Here is a 19,919-nt window from a genome sequence, read left to right on the forward strand (position 1 = left end):
TCGAAGCCAGCCTGCGACTACATAGTGAATTCCTTGACAGCCTGGGCTACGGCACGACCCTACCTCAAAAAGAGTAAATAAAGGCCAGGCCTGGTGGTGCAGAGGTAGGAGGATCGCCGTGAGTTTGAGGCCAGCCTAAGTCTACAGAGTGAATTCCAAGGTCGGCCTGGGATACAGTGAGACTCTACCTCCAGAAAACAAAAAGAGTAAATGAAAAAGAAATGAGAGAGGCAGGGAGGGTCTTCCGCTGTATTTCCCCCTTCCCCAGCCTCGCACTGCCAGCTCCAGTATCCCCTATTTTCTCCCTCCCCCCATATTTGTTTCTAGCAATTCTGTTCATCTGGAAAAGAAAAAAGCTACTGGTGTAAGACCACATCCATCCCGCCATTCTCTTCACATCCATTTAGACACACTTCCAAAATACGGCACTACCTCCCCCCCCCCCCGCACCCCAAGAGTGGTCATGCCGGACAACCTCCAGGGAATGGGAGAGAATTGGGGGGGGGGATCAGCTGCCACAAAGGGGCCTAACCCCCCAGCAGGGCTGAAAACACAGGAAGGTGTTGACAAGATGGTGGAGGGATCCACTACGGCCATTCGTCTTCTTGACTACTGAAGCTCTTGGGCGCTAGAAAGACGGCTTGGCAGTTAATAAGGCGTCTGCCTTTGCCAAAGCCAAAGGACCCGAGTTCGATTCCCCAGGACCCACGTAAGCCAGCCGCACAAGGGGGCGCCCGCGTCTGGCAGCGCTCGTTCGCAAATGGCCGGGAGGCCCGTTCTCCCTGCCTCTTTTTCTCAGATCAGTAAAACTGTTTTAAAGATTAAAAAAAAATATATATATATATATATACACGGATTAAGTCCCTTTTCGTTCACAAACCCAGCAGGCTGCGAGCCCGGGACTAGAAGGTACGTTTTCTACCCCGGGCTCGCGGACCGCGCACTCACCTCAGCGGCCGGCCGACCAGGAAAGGGAGAGCGCGCCGGAAGCGGAGCCCGGCTATAGCCCCGCAGGCCCACCCCCCACGGGGGCCCTCCTCCTGCCGCCAGGCCCCACCCTCCTGAAGGGGCCCCGCTGGGCGGCGCCGCCTGCCGGGGACCACGAGCTCAAGCGCCTGGCCCCCGTTCAAAGCGCGCCGCCCCGCCCGCACCCCCCCTCAGCCCCCCCACCGCAAGGCCCCGCAAGCTTACTGGCTCGGCCTGCTGGGGAATCCAGGGCGACGCGAGGTTCGGCGGAGGACCGGAGCCCAAGACTCACGACGTCCTCACAAACCTGCTGATAATATAAATAAATACAAGCTGCGCGGGCTAGCACACGCCTTTCATTCCAGCGCTTGGAAGGCGGAGGTAGGTGGATCGGCGTCGCCACGAGTTCGAGTTCGAGGCCGCCCTGAGACTATAGGGTGAATTCCGGGTCAAGGTGAGCTAGACTGAAACCCTACCTCAAAAAAAAAAAAGAAAAAAATATATATACATACACACACACATATTATATATATGTTATATATACTATATATATACATATACACTATAACTATATAACTAAATATAAAAAACTTGGGCTGGAGAGATGGCTTAGCGGTTAAGCGCTTGCCTGTGATGCCTAAGGACCCCGGTTCAAGGCTCGCACGTTAGCCAGATGCACAAGGGGGCGCACGCGTCTGGAGTTCGTTTGCAGAGGCTGGAAGCCCTACCAAGCCCATTCTCTCTCTCTCCCTCTGTCTGTCTTTCTCTATGTGTCTGTCGCTCTCAAATAAATAAAAATTTAAAAAATAATAAATAAACTATGTATTTTTTTATATGCCATTCCATGGGGGACCAAATGTCAGGTACTGCCATTTTTTTTCCTTACGTTGTGGTTTGAATCAGATGTCCCCCAAAAACTAGTGTTCTGAACACTTGGTCCCCGAGCTGATGGCAGTTTCTGAGGTGGAGCCTTGCTGGAGGAGATGTGTTGTTGGGGAAGGGGCGGGCTTGGGGATGTTAAAGCCAGCTTCCCTTTTCTAGGACTTGGCTCACTCCCTTTTCCACTTCCTGTGACAGAGGTGCTATCTAGCTTCTGCACATGCCATCCTGTCCCCTGCTGTCATGGAGGTTCCCCTCCAGCCTGTAAGCCAAATGGAACCCTCTCCTCCCACAAACTGCTTTCGGTCAGGAACAATGACAAGATCAGTGCCCCAGTGCCAAAGTGATGCTCCCAGTGTGATTTCTAATCCAAACGGCTGCAGGTCAAGTCCAAGCAGAAGTGCAGAAAGGCCACCATGAAAGGAGGTAAAATTCATGAATACTTAATTGTAGGACTTGCACACATTATTAAATATCAAAAGTCCTTGGGCTGGAGAGATGGCTTAGCAGTTAAGGCACTTGCCTGCAAAGCCAATGGACCTTGGTTCGATTCCCCAGAACTCACATAAGCCAGATGCACAAAGTGGCACATGGGTCTGGAGTTCATTTGCAGTGGCTGGATGCCCTGGCACACCCATTCTCTCCCTCTCTCTGTCTTTCTCTCTCAAATAAATAAATAAAATATATTTTTTAAAGTCCTTCAAAACTATTTGAGAAAGAGAAAGAATGTATGGGCATGCCAAGTCCTTTTGCCACTGTAAACACTTTGTGCATCTGCCTTACATGGGCACTGGGGAAATGAACACTGGCCAGCAGGCTTTACAAGCAAGCATTTTTAACCACTGACCATGTCCCCAGCTCCCTTACAAACATTTTCTCTCTCAAGTGTTTTAACACAGACTGCTTTCTCAAAGATACTGTTAACTTATAGATGAAAGATGAACTCTTCCAATTAATCTTCCAGTAATAATTTTTGTTTGTTTTGGTTTTTCGAGGTAGGGTCTCACTCTGGTCCAGACTGACCTGGAATTCACTATCTAGTCTCAGGGTGGCCTCGAACTCACAGCAACGCTCCTATCTTGACTCCCTAGTGCTGGGATTAAAGGCGTGCACCACCATGCCAGGCCAGTCATATATATATATATATATATATATATACATACACACACACACACACACACATACATATATATATATGTATGTATGTATGTATATATATTTGTTTTGTTTTGTTTTGTTTTTCGAGGTAAGGTTTCACTCTAGCCCAGGCTGACCTGGAATTCACTATGGAGTCTCAGGGTGGCCTCAAACTCACAGCAATGCTCCTACCTCTGCCTCCCAAGTGCTGGAATTAAAGGCGTGCACCACCACACCAGGCCAGTTATAATATTTTTAATGGCCAGACTAGAAGGTCTCCAAATCAAGAAGGATTACAAAGTATATACATTAGCTAGTATGAATTAGTATTACTTAATATTCTAAGCACCAGGTATAACAAGCCCACATGACTCCACAATGCACTTAGGGATTCTGGCTCCATCTTCCACCTGTATTTTTTTTTTTAAAGTTTCAGTTTTATATATGAGAGAGACCATGGGCGCACCAGGGCCTCTGGCCACTGCAAAAGAAATCCAGATGCATGTGCACCTGGCTTATGTGGGTACTGAGGAATTGAACCTAGGTCCTTAGGCTTCATGGGCAAACACCTTAACTGCAAAGCCATCCCTACAACCCTCTTTTTTTTTGGAGACAGATAACCCCAGTGGTCTGGACCATGTGTGCAGACCAGGCTGTCCTCAAACTTGCAGTGATCCTCCTGCCTTTGCCTCCAAAGTACTGGGATTATAGGCATGCACCACCATACCAGGCTTCTACTGTCCTCTTTCCCAACTCACAAGAGAGCTAAGGCGGCTCCAGGTATCTGATGTAGCCTTTAGGGCTCATCTTTTTAAGAGTACCAAAATAGGGCTGGAGAGATGGCTTAGCAGTTAAGGCACTTGCCTGTGAAACCTAAGGACCCAGGTTCGATTCTCCAGGCCCCAAGTTGGCCAGATACACATCGTGACACATGCATTTGGAGTTCGTTTGCAGTGGCTAGAGGCCCTGGCACACCCATTCTCTCCCTCTCTCTGTATCAAATAAATAACGTTAAAATTTTTAAAAAATAAAATAAGAGTACAAAATTCTCCCTGGAGCCCCCTACAAAAAGCTTCCAGATACTACAGGCTTTTGGGGGAGGCTTTTTCACAACGACAAAAGGGCTCACAGGAGTCTTAGTTGCTATTGCTCTGACATCACCAAGTGTGAGAATGAAGCTTCTTCGAGCAACAGCCAGGCCAGAACAGCTAATTAGGCCGCAGCATCTAATTAACCATGAGGCAATAGGCCCAAGGGCAGAAAGCAACATGCTGATATGGCAAGGCGGAGGGACAGACAGCGCTTAGATCCTTAATGACACCAGGCGCTCAGACATGAAGCGGGAGCTCCTCCTCTCATTACTTGAGGCCACTAAGTACTTGGTGGCTTAAAGATGCCACTAATCATTCCTGCTGCCACTTAGATACAGACTTTTCTATGTGTGTCCTGTCAGCCTGATGGAAAGACCAATCACTTTAACCCACCCTGCAAGGAGGGAAGGTGCTTACAGCCAAAATGATGTTAATGCCTCTGCCCGGCTCCTGTCACTTTGATGACCTTACCCTAAAAGGTCCCAGAGTGTTCATCTCACAAAGTCTCATTCAGATTAACCAATGTTTAGCACTTATATATTTTTATTTTATTTACTTGAGAGAATGGGCGCGCCAGGACCTCCAGCCCCTGAGAACGAACTCCAGACGCATGCGCCCCTTTGTGCATTTGGCTTATGTGGGTCCTGCGGAATTGAACCAGGGTCCTTTGGCTTTGTAGGCAGATGCCTTAATCACTAAGCCATCTCTCCAGCCCGAGCACTTACATTTAATGGGAAGGAGAACCTAAATTTAGAATATTTTTCCTGGCCTCGCAGTACTTACCTGATTGAGAAATGAAGGAACGAATGTAGGTAAGAGATAACTGCAACCTGATGTTAGAACCAGGGGCCATTCCCAGCCACCTACATGTATCACACTACCCTCTTGAGAAGGTTACATCTTGCTTTTATACAACGGCCTTTTTGTTGTGGTTAATTGACTTCAACACTTTTTAAAATATTTATTTATTTGAGAAAGAGAGAATGGGCCTCCAGTTGCTAAAAATGAACCCTAGATGCATACACCATTGTGCATCTGGCTTATGTGGGTATTGGAGAATTGAACCTGGGTCCTTTGGCTTTGCAGGCAAGTGCCTTCACCGCTAAGCCATCTCTCCAGAGCTAACTTCAAAATTCTGTCTCAAGGCTGGAGAGATGGCTCAGCAGTGAAGGCGCTAGCATGCAAAGCCTAAGGACCCAAGTGTGATTACCCAGTACCCACATAAAGCCAGGTGTACAAAGTGCCACATGCACCTACTGTTCATTTGCAGTGACCGGAGGCCCTGGAGCACCCATTCTGTCTGTCTCTCTATTTTTCTCTACTTGCAAATAATTTAAAAAAAAAACTCTCTCATAATCCTTGGGAGTTTACGAGATCTATTTGTTCATAATATTAACTATTTATCCCTATTTTCAAAATAATCATACAATTTTATTTTTCATTTTTAGTCTTTCCAAGCGAGTTGATTCAAAAAAGAAAAGAACAAAACTGGGCTGGAGAGACGGCATAGCAGTTAAAGCACTTGCCTGCAAAGCCTAATGATCCAGGCTCAATTCCTCAGGACCCACATAAGCCAGATGCACAAGGGGGCGCATGCGTCTGACGTTCGTTTGCAGAGACCAGAGGCCCTGGTGCACCCATTCTCTCTGCCTCTTTCTCTGACATAAATTAAAAAATACTAATAATAACTATTCCACGAAGCCTGAGCTTCAGAACAGAGTCATGCTACTCTCTTCCTTATATACAAATATGGGCTGATTTTCCTAAAGTTGAATAATTTCCCTGACCATGAACATATTCAATAATTAGATCACGTAAGATGTCTTCCTAAGAACACCTGCTATTCAAAGGACCTAACAAAAAAGGGAGAGGATAAAACACATGACGAAGGACCCAGTCACAGGGCACGGATCTAAGAGTGTGCCCCCAAAAGCATAGAAACCACAATTGCAAGAAGATGACCTGGGTATGGGCAGCTCACTGTATAAACAAAGAAACTCAGTAAGTTCTAGAAAACAAACAAAACCCCAAAAGACAAAAGATGTGAACAGAAGAAACTCACAAAAGATATACAGGGGACTGGAGAGATGACTTAGCGGTTCAGGCACTTGCCTGCAAAGCCAAAGAGCCCAGGCTTGACACTCCAGTAGCCACACAAGGGGCACATGCATCTGGAATTCATCTGCAGTGGTTAGAGGCCCTGGCATACCCTCACTCTATCTGCCCCCTCCCTCTCTCAAATAAATAAACAAAAGATATAGAGGGCTGGAGAGAGGGCTCAGCAGTTAAAGGTGCTTGCTTACAAAGCCTAAACACCAGGGTCGGATTCCCTGGCACATAAAGCCAGACGCACAGAGTGAAGCACGCATCTGGAGTTTGTTGGCAGTGACCAGAGGCCCTAGAGTGCCCATTCTCTCATTCATATTCTCTTTCTCCTTTCAAGTAAATGTACATTTTTTTCTTTAAAAAAAATATTAATTGGCTGGAGAGATGGCTTAGCGGTTGAGGAGCTGGCAAAGCCAAAGAACTAAGTTCAATTTCCCAGCACCCACATAAGATGCCCAAAATGCACATGCATCTAGAGTTCATTTGTAGTGGCTAGAGGCCCTGGTGTACCCTTTCTCTCTCAAATAATTTTTTTAAATTTTTGTTTATTTTTATTTATTTGAGAGCGACAGAGAGGAGGCAGAGAGAGAGAGAGAGAGAGAAAGAGAGAGAGAATGGGCGCGCCAGGGCCTCCAGCCTCTGCCAACGAACTCCAGACGCATGCGCCCCCTTGTGCATCTGGCTAACGTGGGTCCTGGGGAATTGAGCCTCAAACCAGGGTCCTTAGGCTTCACAGGGAAGCACTTAACTGCTAAGCTATCTCTCTAGCCCTCAAGTAATTTTTTAAAAAACGATAAGACAATTGATCAGAAAGCACACGGAGGACACTTACAGTCATTAAGAAAATAAGATACCAAAATATTCCCACCTATTCTCTAAAAGACTTATGGTGGTCTGAATGTAAAAAGGTCCCCCATAGACTCAAGTGTTTGTGATTAACTCTCTCACTTGGCTCCCAGCTGGAGGAGCCTTTGGTAGGTGGAGCCATGCAGGAGAAGGAGGGGGAGGGGAAGTGGCGGGAGGCCAATCATGCGGTGGGTGGATGAGTCTAGCCCACCAGATATGTTGACAGCTCACACTTGCTTTCTCTCTCTGCTGTGGATATACAAAGTTGTGAGCCAGCTTTTGTCTGCCACAATAAAGCGTCCATTCAAGAACTAACCCTAAGCCAGGCGTGGTGGCCCACGCCTTTAATCCCAGCACTCAGGAGGCAGAGGTAGGAGGATCGCCATGAGTTCGAGGCCACCCTGAGACTACAGAGTGAATTCCAGGTCAGACAGGGCTACAGGGAGACCCTACCTCAGGGGAAGATAGGAAGGGACTCCAACCCTGAAATAAACCCATTCCTCCCATCAGCTCTTCTGGTTGGGTGTTTATCACAGCAACAAGAATGTCACTAAACAGGGCCAAAATGAAAAATTGCAAGAGAGGGTGAAGAACACGGTCAGCTGAAGCCTCGTGCTTGGCTGGTGGGAATATAAAATGGTGGAAACTCCCTTTGGAAAGGAGAAAAGCAGTGAAGCCTACCATGAGATCCAGACAAAAAAAAAAAAATGAACGTATACCTCACAAATGCTCCTGGGAGCTCTGTTCATGAGAGCCAAACTCAAAACCAACCTGACGGGTAAAGATGAATGGAGATTCAGCCTGCCCAGACACCGATGTATCACTGAGGAGTGGAAAAGCACTAACTGGTAAAGAGGATGGCTGAGAGAGCAGAGGAGTGAAAATAAAGGAGAGATTATACCTGAACAACTTACAGTGAAACTACAGTGTCAAAATAACTTAGAAGCCACCAAAGGGGGAGGCGGGGCTGGAGAGATGAGTTAGTGGTTAAGGCAGTTGCCTGCAAAGCCTAAGGACCCACACTGGACTCTCCAAGATCCCACAAAAGCCAGATACACAAAGGTGAGGCAAGCGCAAGGTCGCACATGTCCACTAGGTGGCTCAAGCGTCTGGAGTTCAATTGCAGTGGCTGGGGCCCTGGTGCGCCAATTTCGTCTCCCTCTAAGAAAATACATTAAAAATAATTTTTTTAAAAATGGGCTGGAGAGATGGCTTAGAGGTTAAGTGCTTGCCTGTGAAGCCTAAGGACCCTGGTTCAAGGCTCAATTCTCCAGGACCCATGTTAGTCAGATACACAAGGGGGTACATGCGTCTGGAGGTTGTTTGCAATGGCCAGAGGCCCTGGCATGCCCATTCTCTTTCTCTATCTCTCTCACTTTCCAATAAGTAAACAGAAATTAAAAAAAAAAAATCAAGCCAGCCACAGTGGCACATGCCAGCACTCAGGAGGCTGAGATAGGAGGATTGCCATGAGTTCAAGACTACCCTGAGACTCCTTAGTGAATTCCAGGTCAGCCTGGGCTGGAGTGAGACTGAACCTCGGAAAACCAAAAAAAAAAGAAATAAAAAGAGAGAGAGAGAAAGAAAAGAAAAGAAAAGCCACCAAAGGGTTCAGGATGTGGCTCAGTTGCTGGCGTGCTCACTTAACATGCACAAAGCCCCGAGTTTGATTCCCAGCCCCACACAAAACCGGATGTGGTGGTGCACAACCGTAATCTCAGGACTCAGCGGTGGAGGCTGCAAGATTAGAAGTTCAAGTTGACCTTCTGCTACATAACCAGTTCAAAGATAGTCTGGGATACATAAGACCCTGTCTCAAAAAAAACAAACATACAAACAAAAAGCCAGGCATGGTGGCGCACGCCTTTAATCCCAGCACTTGGGAGGCAGAGGTAGGAGGATCGCCATGAGTTCGAGGCCACCCTGAGACTCTTTAGTGAATTCCAGGTCAGCCTGGGCTAGAGTGAGACCCTACCTCAAAAAAGCAAAAAAAAAAAAAAAAAAAGGAGCTGGAAAAATGGCTCAGCAGTTAAAAGCACTTTGCTTGCAAAGCTTACCCAGTCTGGGATTCAGTTCTCCAATACCCACATAAAGCCAAAAAGTGGCACTTGTGTCAGGAGGCCCTGGCTTGTTCACTCCCCTCTCAAATAATTTTTTTGGTGGGTAGGTTAGAGGTAGGGTCTCTCTCTAGTCCAGGCTGACCTGGAATTCACTGTGTAGTCTCTGGCTGGCCTCAAACTTACAGCGATCAGCTAAATAAGCTTTTTTTTATTTTTAACAACCAGAGAGAAAAGATACGCCATTTACAGATAACAGCTAGACATTCCCAGCAACAGAAATGACAGCTGGGTACCACAGGAGTCACCACCCAGCGCAGCAAATCCAGAGAATCCATCCTTCAAAAACAGATGGGGGCCAGGTGTGGTGGCGCACACCTTTAATCCCAGCACTTGGGAGGCAGAGGTAGGAGAATCGCCATGAGTTTGAGGCCACCCTGAGATTACATAGTAAATTCTAGGTCAGCCTGAGCTAGAGTGAAACCCTACCTTGAAAATAAAAAAATAAATAAAATAAATTAAAAAAAAAAAAAAACCACCACAGATGAGGGCTGGAGAGATGGCACAGCAGTTAACATGCTTGCCTGTGAAGCATAAGGACTGAGGTTGGATTCCCCAGTACCCACGTAAGCCAAACACACAAGATGGTGCATGTGTGTGGAGTTCATGTGCAGTGGTTAGAGGTCCTGGTGCACCCATTCTCTCTCTGCCTCCCTCTCTATTAAAAAAAATAAAAAGGGCTAGAGGGATGGCTTAGCAGTTAAGGTGGTTGCCTGCAAACCCAAAGGACCCAGCTTCATTCCCCAAGACCCACGTTAACCAGATGCACAAGGGGGTGCATGTGTCTGGAGTTCATCTGCAGTGGCTGGAGGCCCTGGCGTGCCCATTCTCTCTCTGTTAAATACATACATACATACATACATATATACACACATATATATATAATATGTAAGGAGCAGAAAAAGGGAGGTTGCTATGGACAGATTCTTGCTAATGAAATTCTAAGTGGTACATCTTGAGAGGAAAAAATATTCCAGAAGCAAGCGTCAGTCAACAGCAAGGCATTGTGGACACAGTCAGGTAGGCAAGGGAGAGGAAGCCAGACAAGACAATAGCACAAAACATCCATGAAAGTATTTGGTAACAGGTGGGAGGACATCAGGTTAACCTTTATTTTCCTTGCCATAGTTTTGGTTTTTTTTTTTTTTTTTTTTTATTTGAGAGAGAGACAGACAGAATGGGTGCACCCAGGCATCTAGCCACTGCAAACAAACTCCAGACACATGCACCACCTTGTGCATCGGGCTTTTGTGGGTCCTGGGGAATGGATCTTGGGTCCTTGGGCTTCACAGACAAGCACCTTAACTGCTAAGCCATCTCTCCAGCCCTCCTTGCCACATGCACTTTTATTGCACCACTTTGTGGTATATGGGTGAAAATTTAACATGTGCTTTAAAAAGTGGGAGAGGACCTGGAGAGATGGCTCAGCAGTTAAGGCTTGCTTGCAAAAAATCTTGGGCTGGAGAGACGGCTTAGCAGTTAAGCGCTTGCCTGTGAAGCCTAAGGACCCCGGTTCAAGGCTTGGTTCCCCAGGTCCCACGTTAGCCAGATGCACAAGGGGGCGCATGCATCTGGAGTTCGTTTGCAGTGGCTGGAGGCCCTGGCACGTCCATTCTCTCTCTCTCTCTCTGTCGCTCTCAAATAAATTAAAAAAAAAAAATCTGATGGCCAGGGTTCAGTTCCCCAGTACCCACATAAAGCAAGGTGCACAAAATGGTGCATGTGTCTGGAGTTTGTTTGCAGTAGCCAGAGGCCCTGGCACACCTATTCTCTCTCCCTTACTCTCTCCTTGCAAATAAATATTAGGAAAAAAAAAATCAGCCAGCTTTAAGAACCAAATTGCTAGATTAGGAAAGAAATCCATACAGAATCAAATAGCCAGTTCCCAGAACTGCCACGTATCACCACTAATATCAAGTTGCCCATAAAAACTCTCAAGGCTAAATTTGAAAGCACAGTAAAAGCTGGGTGTGTTGATTCACTCAAGGAGAACTTATCAAGTGTTTGCTATATTCCGGGTACTATACTAGATCTGGAATTTACTGGGCGAGAATACAAACTGAAGCTACCATGCCACTGGATTCCTAAGCCTTCCTCTGAAATTGGGACTGCTTTCTGGGAAGCATTTCCTTAAAGCCTTTAGGTAAAGCAATGTTAGCCCTGCCAATAAAGAGTATCATGCTAATAGAGGGAATCTAGTTTGGCCTGTGGCGTTTTGTTTTAATGTATGTGCAAATGACAGTTTTACACGTGAAATTAATTCCATGGAAATGATGAAGCCCACATTAATTGCAAATCTTGCAGTCTGTCTACAATTGCCACCTCACAGCAACATCCAAACACTGTGTTACGGTGATAAGGATGGGGGGGAGGGCTAAAAAAAAAAAAAAAAAAAGCAGGGCTGGGCCATGCGTGGAGGCGCACGCCACTAATCCCAGCACCCAGGAGGCAGAGGTAGGAGGATCACCTTGAGTTCAATGCCACCCTGATAATACATAGTGAATTCCAGGTCAGCCTGGGCTAGAGTGAGACCCTTAAAAAAAAAAAAGAAAGAAACAGGGCTGGAGAAACGTCTCAGTGGGTAAAGTGTTTGCTGCACAAGCCTAAGGACCTGTGTTCAAATCCCCAGAACCCACTTACAAGCCTGCAATGCCAGTGCTGGAAGACAGACGGAATTCCTTCAGGCTCCCTGACTGAAAGTGAGTGGAACACGTTGTGGAAAGATAACATGCATACTTTTACCCTTTGGTCTTCATGCTCAAACACACATACACATGCAAAAACTAAGAATAATAAAGTTTACAAGCTACCTGCTACTTTATATTTCACAACTGATACCACCAGGTTTGACTAATATATCAATTGTCCACTTTGCTTAAAGCATCCACTGAGCAAAACACTTTCAACTGATGGGAACCAAGAGAAGCATATGATGTTAAAAGTCAGTTTCAAGGCCAGGTGTGGTGGCGCACGCCTTTAATCCCAGCACTCGGGAGGCAGAGGTAGGAGGATCGCCGTGAGTTCGAAGCCTGAGACTGCATAGTGTATTCCAGGTCAGCCTGAGCTAGAGAGACCCTACTTCAAAAAAAAAAAAAAAAAGTTTCCAGGAGCTGGAGAGATGGCTCAGCAGTTAAGGAACTTACCTATAAAACCTAACAACCTGGGGTTCAATTCCCCAGTACCCATGTAAAGCCAGATGCACAAAATGGCCCATGCACCTAGAATTAGTTTGCAGTAGCTGGAGGCCCTGGTGTGCCCATTCTCTCTCTCTCCTCTCTCTGCTTGCAAATAAAAATATTTAAAAAACAAAAGTGAGTTTCAGGCTGGGGTTTGCTTGCAAAGCCTGATGGCCAGGGTGTTTAATCCCATAGTACCCACATAAAGCCAGATGCAAAGTGGCATATGTTTCTGGCATTTATTTGCAGCAACAAGAGACCCTGGTGTGTGTATACACACACACACACACACACACACACACACACACACTCATAAATAATAAATTAAAAAATTTTAAAGATTTTCTAGCCAGGCATGGTGGTGCACACCTTTAATCCCAGAATTTAGGTAGGAGGATCACTGATTTGGAGGCCCGGGACTACAGACTGAGTTCCAGATCAGCCTAGGCTAGAATGAGACCCTACCTCGAATAAAAACAAAACAAAACAAACAAACAAAAAAGTCTAACAAGTCAGTTTCTTCATATTGAAACAAACTTTTGGGGGCTTCTTAATTAAAAACATAGGCTGCTTTTGGCAGAGAGAGACAGAGAAGTCAGTATTTCCAGTAATTTTAATGGAAACCATTAGGTTCTGACCTTGACCACATGGAAGTGGTTAATGAGGTAATCTCCAAGCCTCTCACAAAGGGCAAGAGAGCTATGATCAAGAAATGTCGCCCGGGGGCTAGAGAGATGGCTTAGTGGTTAAGTGCTTGCCTGTGACACCTAAGGACCCCGGTTCAAGGCTCAATTCCCCAGATGCACAAGGGGGCACACGCATCTGGAGTTCGTCCACAGTGGCTGGAGGCTCTGGCACACCCACTCTCATTTCTTTCTGTCTCTCTGCTTTTCTCTATCTGTCGCTTTCAAATAAAAATAAACAAAAAAAAATAAAGAGGTTTTTAAAAATTAAGAAATGTCACCCAGGGGGCGCTGGAGAGATGGCTTAATTGAGCGCTTGCCTGTGAAGCCTAAGGACCCCCAGTTCAAGGTTCGATTTCCCAGGACCCACATAAGCCAGATGCACAAGGCGGCGCATGCATCTGGATTTCATTTGCTGTTTGCAAGAGGCCCTAGTGTACTCATTCTCTCTCTCTCTCTCTCTGTTGCTCTTAAAAAATAAAAATAAATAAATAAAAGAAAGAAATGTCACCGCAGAAACTCCAGCCATTCAATAGCAAGAAAAAGATGTTGACCCACCACTTAGGTTCACTAACTCCACTTGGACAACTCACCTTTCCATCAGAAAACCTCAGTTAAGAGAGACACAGCTGCGTGGACACAAAACCTCGCCCCTCCTCTCCCAGGCAAATGGACACAGGGAATACTTGCCCGGCTAGAGGTAGGAAGGACTCCAAGGAGTGGGTTACGGGTTTGTGTGGCCTCTTATCTGTGGCGTCTTCTTTCAGGGGGGAAAGTGCAATTCTCAAAGCTATGTAGTTGAGGCTGGGGAGATGGCTCAGTGGTTAAAGGTGATTGCTTGCAAAGCCAGTTGGTCCAGGTTAAATTACCCAGCCTCCCACGTAAAGCCAGAAGGATGTTCATTTTGCAAGAGACCCTGGCACATTCACACACACAAATTGATGAAACAAATACTAAGTAATTCTCAGCAATAAGCAAGACCAGTTAACAGTATTTGGGGGAAAAAAAAGTACATTCTACCTAGCCATCAAAACATCAAGAGGGAAAAAAAATTAGATACTGTGGTGGTTTGATTCAGGTGTCCCCCATAAACTTAGGTGTTCTGAATGCTAGGTTCCCAACTGATAGAGATTTGGGAATTAATGCCTCCTGGAGGAAGTGTATTGTTGGGGTGGGCTTATGGGTATTAAAGCCAGTTTCCCCATGCCAGTGTTTGGCAAACCCTCCTGTTGCTGTGGTCCACCTTATGTTGGCCAGAGGGTGATGTCCACCCTCTGCTCATGCCATCGTTTTCCCCTGCCATCGTGGAGCTTCCCCTTGAGCCTATAAGCCAAAATCTCTTTTTCCCAGAAGCTGCTCTAGGTTGGGTGATTTCTACCAGCAATGCGAACCGGACTGCAACAGATACCTATAAATTCAGTTTCCTGATTTTTCCAGAGCATATTAACAGGCAAAAACTAGATTTTTGTCTTCAGGGTTCTCTGGAGGAGGGAAAGTTTTTATATTTAGCACAGGCATCTTTGATTCAATGTCCAAACAAATTAAACGTTTGGATGCATGATGGGTATTACAGACTTGATTCCAGTCTTTTTAAAATTTTTATTTTATTTGTTTGAGAGAGAATGAGCGCGACAGGGCCTCTGGTGGGTACTGGAGAATCAAACCTGGGTTCTCAGGCTTCTCAGGCAAGCACCTTCACCACCAAGTCATCTCTCCAACCCTTTTTTCTTCATTTTTGATTTGTTTTGAGACAGTCAAGGTCTTTTTTTTTTTTTTAGATTATTTATTTACTTATTTGAGAGTGACAGAGAGAGAAAGAGGCACACAGAGAGCAAGAGAGAGAATGGGCACACCAGGGCTTTCAGCCACTGCAAATGAACTCCAGACGCGTGTGCCCCCTTGTGCATCTGGCTAACGTAGGTCCTGGGGAATCCAGCCTCGAACCGGGGTCCTTAGACTTCACAGGCAAGCGCTTAACCGCTATGCCATATCTCCAGCCCAAGACAGTCAAGGTCTTGAACTCACTATGTATGTAGCCCAGGAGGGCCTTGAAATTATGATCCTCTTGCCTGCAGAAGCCTAGGACAACGTGGGTGTTCCACCACACCCTAACTTTTCAATACTACACTTCATCCTTATCTTTAAAATTTAAAAAAAAAAAAAAGGGCTGGAGAGATGGCTTAGCGGTTAAGCGCTTGCCTGTGAAGCCTAAGGACCCCGGTTCGAGGCTCAGTTCCCCAGGACCCACGTTAGCCAGATGCACAAGGGGGCGCACGTGTCTGGAGTTCGTTTGCGGGGCTGGAAGCCCTGGCGCGCCCATTCTCTCCCTCTCCCTCTGTCTTTCTCTCTGTGTCTGTCGCTCTCAAATAAATAAATAATGAACAAAAATATTTAAAAAAAAAAATTGTGGCTGGGAAGATGGCTCAGCCATTAAAGGCACTTACAAAACCTGCTGGCCCAGGTTCAATTCCCAAGCCACCCATATAAATTGGATTACAGGGGCAAGAAGCTGTGGCACGCCTACCCACATATGTACCACTAAATAAAATTTCAAAAAAAAAATTCAAAATAAAATATCTTGCAATGAGAGTTATAGATGAGAATAGGAATAAAAATGTATTAAAAATTCCCTGGGCAGTTTATTGAAAAAGCATTCATCCAGGTTTTATGCAGACTCCAGATAATTTAAAGAAAATTAAAATAACCCAACCAAAATAAAAAAAAATTTACCTAAGATAGAGGACTTTGACATTGCTTTGGTAATAGCCATGCCATAACACTGTACCAATTCTAGGGAAGAGGACAGCAGGTACCTTAGAGCTGGGCGTGCTGATACAAGCACTAAGGACACTGAGGCAGGAGGATCTCCAGTAAGACCTAGGCTATACAGCAAAACCTTGCCCCAAAAGCGGGGGCGGGGGCATAATAACTTCAGAAAGCTGGAATCCCTAAACATAACAGCACACACCAAACCAGAAGCGCACAACAGAATCTACACCCCTAAGAGGCAGTTACCTCATCACCAAGGATTTTTCTGCTTCCTGTCCACATAAACAAGGAAGAGATTCTGAAAAGCACTGTGGGCTCCGCAGACATCTGCTCCTTATCTCCACCACCAACTCCTCCAGTAGACCAGCCACTGCCCCAGAATGCTGCTCTGTATTTCCCCCACAAGCAGATCTATTAGCCAGACATTCTAAAAACACAAACGCTTCGTTGTGCTTGGAGCAACTCCAATATTGGTGTCTTGCTGCAGAAAGATGCCGGAGGAATATCAAGTGAGCCCGCGTGGCTGGATGCTGAACCCACCGGTGAAGAGCGCGGTGGGAACTGTCATTTCCTGCAAACCCACCCATCTGAGACAAGAGACCGCGGATAAAGGGACTTCAGAAGGGCCCCCCCCCCGCGCCCTATCCCCAAAACCCACCCAATATTTTAAAGCCATGCCCCCCTATAAAAAAGCCTTTAAAATCCAAAAGGCTTTTTTTTATTTCACCATTCCTTGATCAGATGCAGCGAGGAGAGCAAGACAGCGCCCAGGATGTTCAGAAATGGGCTTGGCAAGTCACCACGTGGAAAGCACACTAAACATAGCCCAGGGCTGGGTGGAGGCTTTGCCTGAGAAATCTGCCTGCTGGATGGAGAAGGTGGGGGTATCCCCCCCCGGGGGGGGGCAGGGCAGGAGCCGGGGCTGGGGGCAGTCAAAGCTGGGAAACTAAACAAGGAGGAAGGCTTTCCATACCCCCCCCCAAAAAAAAATTCAAATGAAACAGCCTTGGGACCACAGTACTCCAGAGAGGGGGGGAGGGGTAGCTGGAGGCTGAGCCTTGCTAAACTGTTCCAGATGAGAGGCAATCGCTCCCACCATCTCTCCGTCTGACACCGGGTCCTCTTTTCTTTGTGAGCTGCACCCTCCCCTCCTTTCTGGGGGGACCCTACCTAAGGCCCACCAGCCGCGGGTCTCCGGCTGTCATTGAGGAATCCGGGCACTGTTTTCCTCCTGATGGAACGCACGCACTCTCGGGTCTAGCTGGATCCCACTGCTGAAGTTTCCCCGAACTTAAATCGTTACACACACACACACTCGGAAGCTGTCGTTTGGTAATGCTCAACGCGCACATGCAAACACTAATACAATCTATCCTTTGCTTTGACCAAAAGAGAGAGAGAGAGAGAATCCAAACTTTGCCCTCCATAAAAAGCATGCAGTGCAGAGAAACAAGATCTAAACTTGAGAGAGGGTGTGTTCCTCTTTGTCACCCACCGCGAGTCTCACCACGCATGGGAGAGCTGCGGGCACCTAGTGACCGGGCCAGTGTCCACCTCCCCGCCCGGCGACCCGCGGGGTGGGTGGGTGGGTGGGTGAGTGAGTGGGCACGGGTGGTGACCGAGATTGCTGCTGGAGGTCCGGGAAGAGGCGCCCGTCCCCGGGCAGGGTAGGGTGGCATGGGAGTAGGCGAGGGAGAGGAGGGGGTGAGGAAGGGCACCAGGGGATGGGGAGGCGAGAGAGGGGATCCCCAGCAGCCCAGGCGCGCGGAGGTGAGCCACGCGGGTTGCAAAGGGCTCCGGGGGGAAATCCCAGCTGCCGTGGCCGGGCCTGGCGGGCGGGACCCCGGGTGCGCCCGCGCCACACCGCGCCGCGCCACGCCGCGGGGACTCGCACAAGTTGCCGCCCGCGGCCGGATCCACGGCCCGCGCCCGCCCGCCCGCCCTTCCCCGGCGCGGTCATTGTTCCCGCGCGCCTCCTACCTCCACGGCGCCGGCGGTTCCGGCGGCTTCCAGTCCGGGGCTCCGGGCTCCTCCGAACGCACACCACCACCCCCCTCCAGCCCAGGCCCGGAGCTGGCGGCTCCCGGTGCTATTAATACCCGCGGGCAGCGGCGGTGACCGCAGCGGCGGCGGCGGCGGCGGCGTTGGCGACGCGGGCGCGCGAGCTGGGCAGGCGGTGGCCGGCCGCGGTCCGAGCCATCAAGGGAGGCGCGGGGCGGAGGGGAGGGCGGAGCGGGCGGGGAGGGTGGGGAGCGGGCTCCGGGTCGCCATGGCCGCCTGGACGCCGAGGACGAGCGACGACGACGACTACGACGAGGAGGAGGAGGAGGAGGAGGAGACGGTGACGCCGAGCGGGTGGCGGCCGCGTCCCCGGCGCCGCCACCTTAGCCGTGCGCCCGCAGCCTCCGAGCGGGAAGTGTGAGCGGCCGCCGCCCCTCCTCGGGTCTGGCCCGGGCCCCCGGGGCGGGAGGACAGACGGACAGACGGAGGGAGGGAGGGTGGGAGGAAGGGAGCCCGGGCGCTTGGCAAGCCTGACCGCCGGCCGGCCGCGGGGACAGCGGGAGAGCCACAGCCCCCTCCAGCGTCCGAGCCTGCGAGCTGCGCCCGGGCGCCGTGCGCCCCGCCTCGCCGCCCCGCCCCGGGGGCAGGTGCGCCGGGGAGGTGACCTGCGGGTCGGGCCGCGCCACCGTCGGAGCGGTGCCTTACTTGGGCGTGGGGGGTGGACGCGTCTCGGAGCTGCTCCACCACGGAACCGAGCGCTGGCGAAAGGCCGGACCAGCCCCGTGCACCCCGGGAGCCTGGCGAGGTGGGCCGGAGGGAAATCGGAGGCGCCGCGTCGCTTTTGGAAGCCCCAGCTTCGGGGCTACGGTGTCTCGTGCAAAGAGGAGCTTCGGGGCGACCCACGGATCTCCATCCCTGCCCTCCCCTTCCCCTCCTCCAGACCACTCCCGCGGGCTTCCGGCACCACCCAGGGTGGCACCGGATTTCAGTCGTGGAGGGACAGGTGCCACCTCCCGCCCGCGCCCCTGCCCAGCGTCGTCCACCTGGATGAATCCTGCGATTCATCCCCTCCCTCTGGGGACATAGCAGTGCCCCCACGAGGCAGTAGCGTGGTTTAGAGTGTTTTGCGGGTGTTTGGTCGCCTTTGGGTTTTCCGGAATTTGGTAGTAAAAGGAGCAAGATTCAAGACCCAGGAGGCCAGGACCACCAATCAGTGTCGCCACCCACCAGGTGCCGCCTTACCGCCTTAATTTCCTTCCCAGTCTCTGGCCGGGTCCCTTTGGCAAGTGGGAAAGGGGTCAGCTCAGGCAGATCCGGAGGCCAACGTGTTCAGAAGCCTGGTCACCTTGTGCCCCAGAGGAGCTCATTGACCTGAAGTCACAGGTCACAGTTCACGGGAGGAGCCGGGACAGAACTCCGCCGAAAGGGCGCTTGCCAGGTGGCCGGGCATGTGAACATAAGAAAGGATGGTGAGGGCGCAGTTTCCTCTAGGGAGCAGAGAGGCGTGGCCTGCTGATAGAAGGTGCTAGGCTATTTCTTTAATGCCGCACACCTGAAGTCCTGGCCTCAGGACCACTTAGGCCAAGGGCCTACAGAGAAATAGGCGTAGGCAGTTTGTGCTGGAGAGAGGAACTGGTTAAGGTTGGAGGATGGGCCCTGTTGCCAAGCTGCGTGTGACTTTAAACAATTAGATAGTTACAGCCAGTGATTTCCCCTAAGCGTAGGAGCCAAACCATCAGCAGCAGCCACCACTGGTAATTTTTAAGAAAAGGGCAGCAGGGGAGGAAACAAATACAAGGTCTTCCTATGTATTCCAGGCTGGCTTTGAACTCATCATCCTCATTGCTTCCACCCCTCGAGTGCTGAGATTATAGGCTGAAGCGGTTCACCCGGCTGAGGAATGCACATTCTTTGAGGTCCTAAGGAAAGGACTTTCTGGAAGGCCAGTCCCCATCCTATCTAATTGAATTCTCCAGTTGCCAGGTGATCTGATGAAGCTCCTTTGGGATGGGTGGAGATGGGGATTTCATCCACATAAGTTTGTGATTCAGCGGTCCAGGGGGACCCCGAGGGTCTGCATCTCTAACAAGACCCCCAAGGGTGTGGTAGTAGGATAACTAGGCTCAACCTCATGGAATCCACAACCAA

The 19,919-nt window shown here is 49.1% G+C and overlaps 1 protein-coding gene across 4 annotated transcripts in view; it reads right to left on the reverse strand.

The window, feature by feature from the left end:
- Positions 1-19,184, reverse strand: part of Farp1 (FERM, ARH/RhoGEF and pleckstrin domain protein 1) — a 336,683-nt gene extending 317,499 nt beyond the window's left edge. For 2 of the 4 annotated variants that reach the window (XM_045145777.1, XM_045145774.1), the window contains exon 1: positions 17,751-17,890. The gene's annotated coding sequence lies outside the window, so the exon portion shown is untranslated. Of the gene's footprint in view, positions 1-17,750; positions 17,891-18,476; positions 18,664-19,013 lie in introns of those variants that run through there. The other 2 variants (XM_045145776.1, XM_045145775.1) reach the window with 2 other exon arrangements.
- Positions 19,185-19,919: the final 735 nt, after the last annotated feature.

Source organism: Jaculus jaculus, chromosome 3 (genome assembly GCF_020740685.1).
Source record: "Jaculus jaculus isolate mJacJac1 chromosome 3, mJacJac1.mat.Y.cur, whole genome shotgun sequence".
NCBI classification, from domain to species: Eukaryota; Metazoa; Chordata; class Mammalia; order Rodentia; family Dipodidae; genus Jaculus; species Jaculus jaculus.